The 8,844-nt window shown below is 37.3% G+C and overlaps 1 long non-coding RNA gene across 2 annotated transcripts; it reads left to right on the top strand.

Annotated features, from left to right (window-relative positions):
• Positions 1–352: 352 nt before the first annotated feature.
• On the top strand, positions 353–4,356 carry LOC130463970 (uncharacterized). Of its 2 annotated transcripts, XR_008924235.1 has the most exons (4): positions 353–666; positions 774–960; positions 1,525–1,593; positions 3,996–4,353. It is a non-coding gene; the product is annotated as an uncharacterized lncRNA (long non-coding RNA). The 2 variants fall into 2 exon arrangements; XR_008924234.1 differs by having other exon boundaries at positions 353–960; positions 3,996–4,356.
• The last annotated feature ends 4,488 nt before the right edge of the window (positions 4,357–8,844 follow it).

Here is an 8,844-nt window from a genome sequence, read left to right as displayed (position 1 = left end):
GATCCTCAAGTTTTACCTTAGCTAGATTTTTTTTTTAAAATAAATTATTTTTAAGAGTTTATATGTTGTTTGTTTCTAAACTAAATTACTTAAACTCAACAATTTCAGTGGAATTAGGATTTCTACTCTAAGTCAAATTAGTGATAATAAATTATTTTTATTTTCGTAATTTACTTAGTTAAAAGAATATTTTTCAACTTAAATTAATCTAAGCTTATTCAAGTTGAATTAACTTAATTGAATATTCTCTTGTTTAATGTCACATTTCCCTTGTTTGAGAGATGAATCATCATTAGTAAAAAACTATCAAATTATTCTAAAACTCTATTCTAAAAACAATGAGGTGGAAAAATTAGAACAAAACCCTCACTCACTTTCTCTCTCCCCTCAAACCGTACTCTTCTTCCTTCCCCTCCTCTTCACTCGGCTCTCTCTCTCCTCCTCACTCCACTGCAACGCCGCACCACCACCGTACCGCGTCACTGCTCCTCTACCCCCCCCCCTTATCTTCGCCGGTCACCGCTGATGCGGTTGTTGTCGTTGGTTTGTGGGATGACTCACGGCTGCTCTCCCCTCTCATCTCCTTCCCTCTCTCGTCCAAGGTGGGTACCGCCGCCGCCAGTGGTGGCTGTAAAACCAACCTCGTCTTGATTCTCTTCTCAATTGGTAAATTTACTTGAACTCTTTTGTCAATTATACTTGATTAAAAACCCCCAAATTGAAGAAACCCTAACTCACTCTTCTTTGATTTTCTCTCTCACCTCCGACGTGAGGTCGTTTCGCCGTCCTGGTGGGCTATCCGCCATTGTTGGTGGTGTCGGGTAGTAGCCCTCGATGTTGGTGTCGCTTTCTCCCCTCCTTGCCACAGTTTTTGCTGTTGTTGCTGTTGATTCGATTCGATTGTTGTTGATGATTGCTGCTCCAGTTTTTGTTACTTCCCTGCTTCAATTACTCTGAAGGGTATAATTCAATCTTTAATTCTAGTTCATTTATAAGAATTTCTATATTTCAGTTTAATAATCTTGGTCAGTTGTCAAATCTCTACAGAATTAAGTTGTAATTGGTTTATTGGTTGGTATTAAATGAATGATTTCAATTACGAAATACAAACGAATTTCATTGTGTTGTTAAACAATAAAAATCCATTGTTTCATTTCCAAAAAGGTTTCTCTTAAAAGAAGGTATAATTAATGTTTTATAGTTTGAGCATATTAATTTAGGTACGCTTATAAGTAGTAAGTTATATAACTAGTGGTTATGGAGATGTATATAGTTTTCAATTAAGATGTTTTGTTTAGGAAGTTTGATTCGATTTCCTTAAAGTAAATAGGTGCCCTGTCAGTTTCTAAAATAAGTTTTCGAGAATCATTTAATGTTCTAGAGAGTTTATCAAGTTTATGTTTAGTCAGAATGAAATTTGAAAGGTTTATTAGACAAAGTCGAAGAGGGTTCTATTTAGTTCTAAGTCGATTAAGGTGAATGGTTTATTGATAAGAGACTTGTTTGTTGGGTGTATTACTGAAGGTCGTTGAATTATGGATTTTAGCGGAGGTTGATGATCGAAATATATAATTCTTGGAGTTTAAATCGAAGGTACACATCGTCCAACCATCTTCAATGTTTGAAAGCATATCTTGTGTTTAAGTATTTTGTATATATATATGTATATATTGAATGTTGTATGCGAATTGAATGTTATTTTGCAAAACTGAATTGTATTTGCAATTGATTTTTTCTTTGAAAAATAAATTAGATTTTAATGCTTTTAAGAATCACGATTCTTTTAAACAAGTGTTGTGTCAATAAGAACCCAAGTGAGAGATGGTGTGAGTTGTGGCATTGAGCAGCTAGAGAATTGAGTTAATTGAGTATCCTGAGGTCGAACTTTGGAATTGTGAGATATGTGAAAGAGTCAAAAGGTTAAGGGAGTGTTAATCAAGAGTTAATCATATGTGAATACGTTAATGACCAGGTAAAAGTCCTTGCATAATGGAAGTAGTCTTACTTGAGTCTCTAAGGAGTTTAAGGTCTTAATATTAAGTCGTATGGGAGTTTTTCAATCAAGGTTATAGTTTACTAAGTTCAAAAAGATTTGTTTTCAAAGAAAGTCTAATTTTGAATCAATTGGGTCATACTTGCCTAAAAATACTTAAATGATGCTCGTTTTCTTAATGAAGGATAAATAATAAAAAGTAAGAGTTTCTAACATGGAATATGAGAAGTTCTAAACTATTTAAATCAAACAAATTGAGTTTTAAATGAATCTTTAGAGAGTTATTTCAAGGGTTTATAATAACTCCGAACAAGCCACCTTATTTTGAAATTTTTCTAAAATCACGTGGTTTTCCTTCATTTATGAATTATTAATTTAACTAGTTTGGAAAACGTTTAAGACTTTTAATGAACTTAAAAGTTGGAAGGGTTATGACGACATATATTTTCAGTTTTATTTTGTTTTCTTTAAATGACAATAGTTAGCAAAATAAAGAATTCATTAACTACTTATAAGAAGAGTTTATTACAGAGAATAACAATATACTTTAAAATAAATAATCATGTTTTCATATTTTTGTAACCTAATAGTTTGAAATCTATCAAGAGGACATTTCAACGAATAATAAAGATTATGTTTTGAGTAATTATGTTTTAGGTAAATGTTTATAAAATACATTTCAGGCACACTAAGCTAGTTAAATAATGAATGCGGATTCGAGGAAAGTATAGCCTATTGATAACTTTGGGATCTCAAATGAGTATAACCAAGGATAAGGAGTGATTCTAAATTATAAGGGAATAGTTGAGAAGAGTGTCCAAATTTTAAGTAGATTGTTACAGTTTGATCAAGTATAAGAGAAAGTGTCAGCAAGTCTTGAGATTGATATTTAATTGGGTTAAGGATTTATTCTGAAAAAGAAATTGAGTTGAAATATAGTGAGAATGAAGATAATACACGATTAAGGGAATGCGAATTATGTTTTGAGATCGAAAGTGCATAAATTGGTAATAAAATGCTTAAGTAGGGGAAAGTAGCCGTGTATGTGTTGCATATTGCTCACATGCGTCGGTGATGAAAAACATTTAAAGCGAGTGCTACAATCGTAGACCCGTAGTTCGGCGGGATAGACCCGTTAAAGCGGCTTGGCCGTAAAGCGAGTGCTACAAAAGTAGACTCGTAGAGGCGGGATAGACCCGTAATTAGGGACATGTCCTAGTTAAGTCTTGCAAGCGTATGCATATCAGGAGGGTGACGACCCCCACCAAATAGAGACAGCTGGTTGAATAACCCCTCTCTATTCGTGTTCACTTTCCCCCAACAACAAGCTTTTATATTGTAACGGTGTAAGCTATTATGCTGAGTTGAGTTGTATGTTTTCGCAACGAGTTATAAATTTCTTATGAATGTCTATATCTGCATCTGAATTGTTATGAGAACTTTATGAAGAAAATCATATTACTATAGCAATGTTGTGCCCATGAGTACCATATTGAGTTGTGAATAATTATATGTTGGGGGTTTTAACCTTGTGGCAAAAACTATGGGTTGGGAAAAGATTTGCTTATAATACTCGAGCTATCGTTATGAGTCATTGTCAAATTAGTTTATGATTGAAAATGATTAAGAGTATGAGAGTGACAAGATGAATCTTAAGTTGTGAGTCTAATCCAGTTGATGTGAATGTAAATTTAGAAACTTTCTGAGATGGTAAGTAAAGTCTGAGTCTTTTGCGAATAACGCTATTTTATTGTTTATCCAAATCGTTGTTTGAATAATCGAGATTTCGCCAAATAGATTTCGAAGAGGTTATAACGTTTTATCAAGTTATGTTTTCCAATTAAGTTTGTTAAGAGAAGTTGCTTTTCAAAGCAAAACATAAAAACTAAAACAAAAAAAAAATATATATATTTTGAGCCACCTAGCAAATGCATTTCAGGTTGGATGTGTGTACTCAGATTTCCGCTGATTTTGTTCTTTGAACCTGTCCTGGTGGGGGCAGAGTTAAAATGTTTTGCAGGCAGCGAGAATCGAGTCTCAGTTAAGGTTCAAGGTGCGTAGAGTACTCCAGAGGCCTTATATGTTTCAAGGCGGGATTTTGGATTCTCCAAGTGTATTTAAGTCTTTCCTAATTTGTTAATGGGTTGTATTATTTCTTTCTAAAGCTTTTTGGTTATTATTTATGGACTATATATCCTTGTTAAGTTCGGTGTCGCCCTAATGGTGATTTGGGAAATGTTATATCTTGGATCGAAGTGATAGCAGGTGAAAGAAATCTGACGTAATTTCCTAAACAATATTTTTTTTAGGTTGTCCATATTTAGGGGAAGTGCTACCGAAATTTCTAATAATTAACTAAGTTTAATTAAGACTTATCTGTGAGTAAATCTTTAAAGTTGTTTGAAGAGTTAAAGTTTGTTTAGCAGGGTTTAAAGTGGTAATTCCATTTAGTTTGTTTAAATTAAGACTAAGTGTGTTTAGAAAGCAGCTCGTTAAGGGCGAGCTGTTACAGGTGGTATCAGAGCCGAGGTTGAATTTGAACTTGCTATGATCCTCATATCGTAGAATATGATTTGGGAATTATATATTTGTTTGATTAAGAGTCGAGGAATGTATGAATTGCCTTGGAATGATTTCCCTGGAGTTTGTGATGTCAATTAGAGGATTGAGAATTCCGATGTGGTGTAGAGTTATCAAGGATTAGTGTTTAAAGTTTTGAGTTGTAAGACCAAGATGGCCATATGCGATAATTTGAGTTATATAAATAGGAATTAATTTTAGCAATTGAGAGTTTTGTAAATTATTTAAATAAAGGAAATCGATTAGGAATATGAATAGTAGATCTAATAAAGATTGATTGGGTTAATAATGAGAGTATTGAGCATCGATGTTCAATATTTAAAGGGCATTTGAGGAAGTTAATTGTTTGTAATACAAATTGTGATTTAAGAGTATCGAAAACTTTAGAGTTCTTTATTTTGTTAATGTAAGTTGATCTCTAATTTGGTGGTTGATAAAGCGGAAATCCTTGTTCATAAAAGGCGGGGGTGAAGTCTAGAATGAAAATAGTGTATCCAAAATAAAAGGCATAAAGGTAAGAGTAGTGGTGTGGAATATTGTGTATTGTTGACGATATGTGGTACTATTGTTTGGAGAATGGGTGAATATGTTAGAGAGTCCGATCTTAAGGGTTCGTGATTCCAGTTGAAGGTGCTTTATTCTGAAGGTTAAGTGGAGAAATGAATTGTGCTAGACTTTAAGGATTGGTCCTCGATTAACTTGGTTATAGATGCAAAGATCAAGAAAGTAATACTTGGAAAAGATCAACCCTAGTCGTTACTAAGGTCTTGAATTTAATTGATTTGCTAATGAATGAGTTAGGATTTGTGGATTCCTGATTAGCCTGATTATTAGAAGTTTCCATTTGGTTTGATAGTAGTGAAATGATGAAAAATTAATCTGGAGAATTAGAGTTGGAAATAAATTACTAACCACTAAAGTGGATTCTATGGAAGGGTTCACAATTTTATTTAGGCTTATGATATAGTTTGTCTAGAGTTGAAGTTAAGAACGTGAGTTTGAGCACAATCATACATTTGGAAGCTGTGACTTAAGAATTTCTTTATTATTTCTTTGTTTTCTTGTTGAATTATTAGAATTAGAGTGGAGAATTGATAGTTCGAGCTTAGGAATTAAGGTCCTTGTGATAAAGGAATGAGTGAGAATGAAGAATAATCAAAATATGAGTCGTATATGGTTTTGGTGTTCATTGAAGTGTGAACTTATCATTTTACATTGTCTTAAGGTTTTAGTTTTTGAATTTCGAAAATGAAGCTTGTTTAAAGAAATAATCAAGGCTTAAAAATGTTTTAACTAAATATTCCTCATAATTTTAATGAAAAATTTTAGATCCTTTTCAAAATGACTCGGGAACATTATTTATCAAATTCATTCCTCCAATTGAATTATATACTCCAATCACTCTCTCTTAACCAACTATGTATGTTGTTGTCCATCTATCCAACCCTCTTACACGTCAATTCAATTAAGAAATGTTGAAGCTTGAAGCTTGACTCGTTGTTTCTCAGATTCAAAACCCTAGTTGAACTCTCAACTACCTCTAGAAGTTAAGTTATTCTATCTAGTGTTATTCCTAAGGTTTTGAGTATTGATTTGTTTTATTTTTAAATTTCCTAAGTAGAGATCGAGTTACCTCGCTTTGTATTCTACACGATGATTTCAAGACTTAATTTCAAAATGACGATGTTGGAGTAAAACTTACCCCCAGAATTCCTAGCTCTTTCCGCCGCCTTCAGAGGAATGTTTCGGCGGACGGCTTCAGGAATCCCCGCAAGAGGATCAGTCGTCTCACCAGCTTTCTGGAAGCTAGGAGAAGCGGATGCAGCCTTGGGGACGGCGAACACCTTGGGAGCCTTCGAAGCCGCTGACTTGAAGACGGGTTTCCCTGTGCCGCCAGCCCTGCGCTTAGAAGAAGGAGCCGCGTCCGTGGCCGTCTTCCTCGCCTTCTGAAGAAATGAGAACATAAGATGCAAACAATAAAGGGAATTACAAGGAAAGGATTGATCAATACCTTCTCCTCTCAGCAGAAGGGGGAGTCATTTTCTCTGGGATGGCTTGCTCGGCCGCCTGCTAACGCTGCCAAGCCTTATAGGTGCTGGCGTCGAGTACCTTCGCCAGCCAGGACGGCATATCCAGTTGGCCTTTGGAGGCATCGTCCAGCTTATCCATGGCCTCGTCTGAAAAAACAAATAAAGACATTAGTACAGTGTTGATAAAACAGTGAAGGATTGGAAGTATAGATACATTACCTCTCGGCATATACGGACACAAGCCCACAGCCGAGAGGAAAACGGGATCGCCCAGTTGATCCAGATGAGGCAACCACCCCTCGGGTATGTAGGCCCTCTTGTCCTTAATGACGAGTGGCTTGGCCTTGAACAATGACGAGATCCGTTCCCAGAGAACGGCGGAGACCGGAGGGAAAGAGCTGCTTTTTCCAACCAAGTTGGGCTTGACGTTCCAACGTCTCATCCGCTCACACATCTCCAGATTTGTGGTTTTGATGACCACCCACTTCTTCCTCCAGTGATGCCATTTAGACGCCTTCCCCATCACCGTCCGATAAGCCCCCTTGTATGTAAGAATTAGCCAACCCGCGGCGGCTTTTGAAACCTGGGACATGGAGGCGATCCTTAGGAACGCCGGGAAGGAGGGAGTAATACCGGCGAGCTCAGAACGAGCGATATAGCCAAACACACTCGACCAAGTGTTGGGGGACATTTGGTTCAAGCCAATGTTGAAGCCGTCCAGCAACTCCACCACAAAGGGGTGAGGGGGGAATCTCATACCCAGCTTCAGAAAAGAGCCGTACACGGCAAATTCTCCTTCCACCAGTCCAAAGATGGTGCAGTCCATAGGTGACCTTCCTCCCCACCTGACGTGCTCGCCGGCGCGACATCGGTGCACTCGGGGACGTCCTCCTCTATAGGAGAAGAGGATTCTCCTTCAAATTGCTCTTCGTCCTCTATCCGCGTCATTAAATCCTGCACAGGCTGGAGACTTGGCTCAAGACATGGGCATACTTGAAAAGAGAAGGCGTCAAAGGGACAAATTGACGCCCTCCGTTTGACGAGACCCTCACATGATTAAGAAAAGAGAATTGGGAAGGATCAAAATCAACAAAAAAAAATTTCCAAAGAAAACATTACCTGATAGATCAAAGAGAGTTTGTGAAAGAACTTTGATGAAGAACTGCAAGAACAGGGCTTTGAAGATTGTGGCGGCGCTACAGTGGATTTCGGTGGATGTTAGACGCCGGAAATCGCCTTCTCCTATTGCTCTCAAATGATCACTAGAAATGAGGGGAAAAATCACTCAAATTGGCCACTTATTTATAGAGGGGTAAGAAATGATTACCCCTGCCACGCGTCATCACCTCATTGAACACTCCAAGAGCAGTGAAAACTAACGTTTGTTTTCACTCCTCATGAGGGGCAAATGATGTGGGCTAGAATATCTCCACCACAAAGCCAAAGAGGATACAATGATCAATACCGGCCAGCTGGGCCCAAACCTAGGAAGAAGGCCCAAACCTTGGTACCTAAACGAAATGAGAGCACAACCCCATTTTGGAAGGCCCATCCCCTCTGAGAAGGCAGATCCAAATTGTAGAAGGCTCATCATGGCAGGCCAAATGACACATGTCCTAAATCCCCAAGGGGCACACACCCCACAGCTAGGGTTGAGGGAACAGTCCCCAAGAAACCCTAGCACTATAAATAGCTCAGATCCCAAGGGAAAAGGGCATTCAATTCATTCCCACCAGCCTAAACTTATCTTTGCTCTGCCTTCTCTCTACAAATTACTTATCTCTCTAGCTTATACTTACTTAAGCATCGGAGGGAATATTCCTACGGGAATATTCTTGTTTTGCAGGTTGCTAGAAGTTCGTGCCAGGTCATACTTGATACCTCCGAGGAACGCGTGCCACGTCAGCACCGTAAAAGATCCCACAACAATTATTGTTGAATCTATGTGAACGAGCATGTTATGAATTGAATTATGCTTTATAGATTCTGTTGAACTATCATGTTATGGACTTTTATAATCGTTGAATTATGTCAAGCATGTTGTTCAAGTTCGTTTGCATGTATGAGCAATGCGCATGCAAGTTGTTATTATTATTATGCTATAGTACAGGATGTCTAGCATAAATATTGAGCCAGTCGGATATTTCTAGTGAGCAATATATATTCTACTAAGGGGTAGAATATGTTAGAGAGTCTATGTGAATTGAATTAAGGACAATTCGTGCTAAGGGAACACCCCGC

The sequence above is a fragment of the Spinacia oleracea genome, chromosome 6, assembly GCF_020520425.1.
Source record: "Spinacia oleracea cultivar Varoflay chromosome 6, BTI_SOV_V1, whole genome shotgun sequence".
Taxonomy (NCBI): Eukaryota; Viridiplantae; Streptophyta; class Magnoliopsida; order Caryophyllales; family Amaranthaceae; genus Spinacia; species Spinacia oleracea.
Note: the sequence above shows the minus strand (reverse complement) of the source record. Positions and strands in the feature narration are given on the sequence as shown.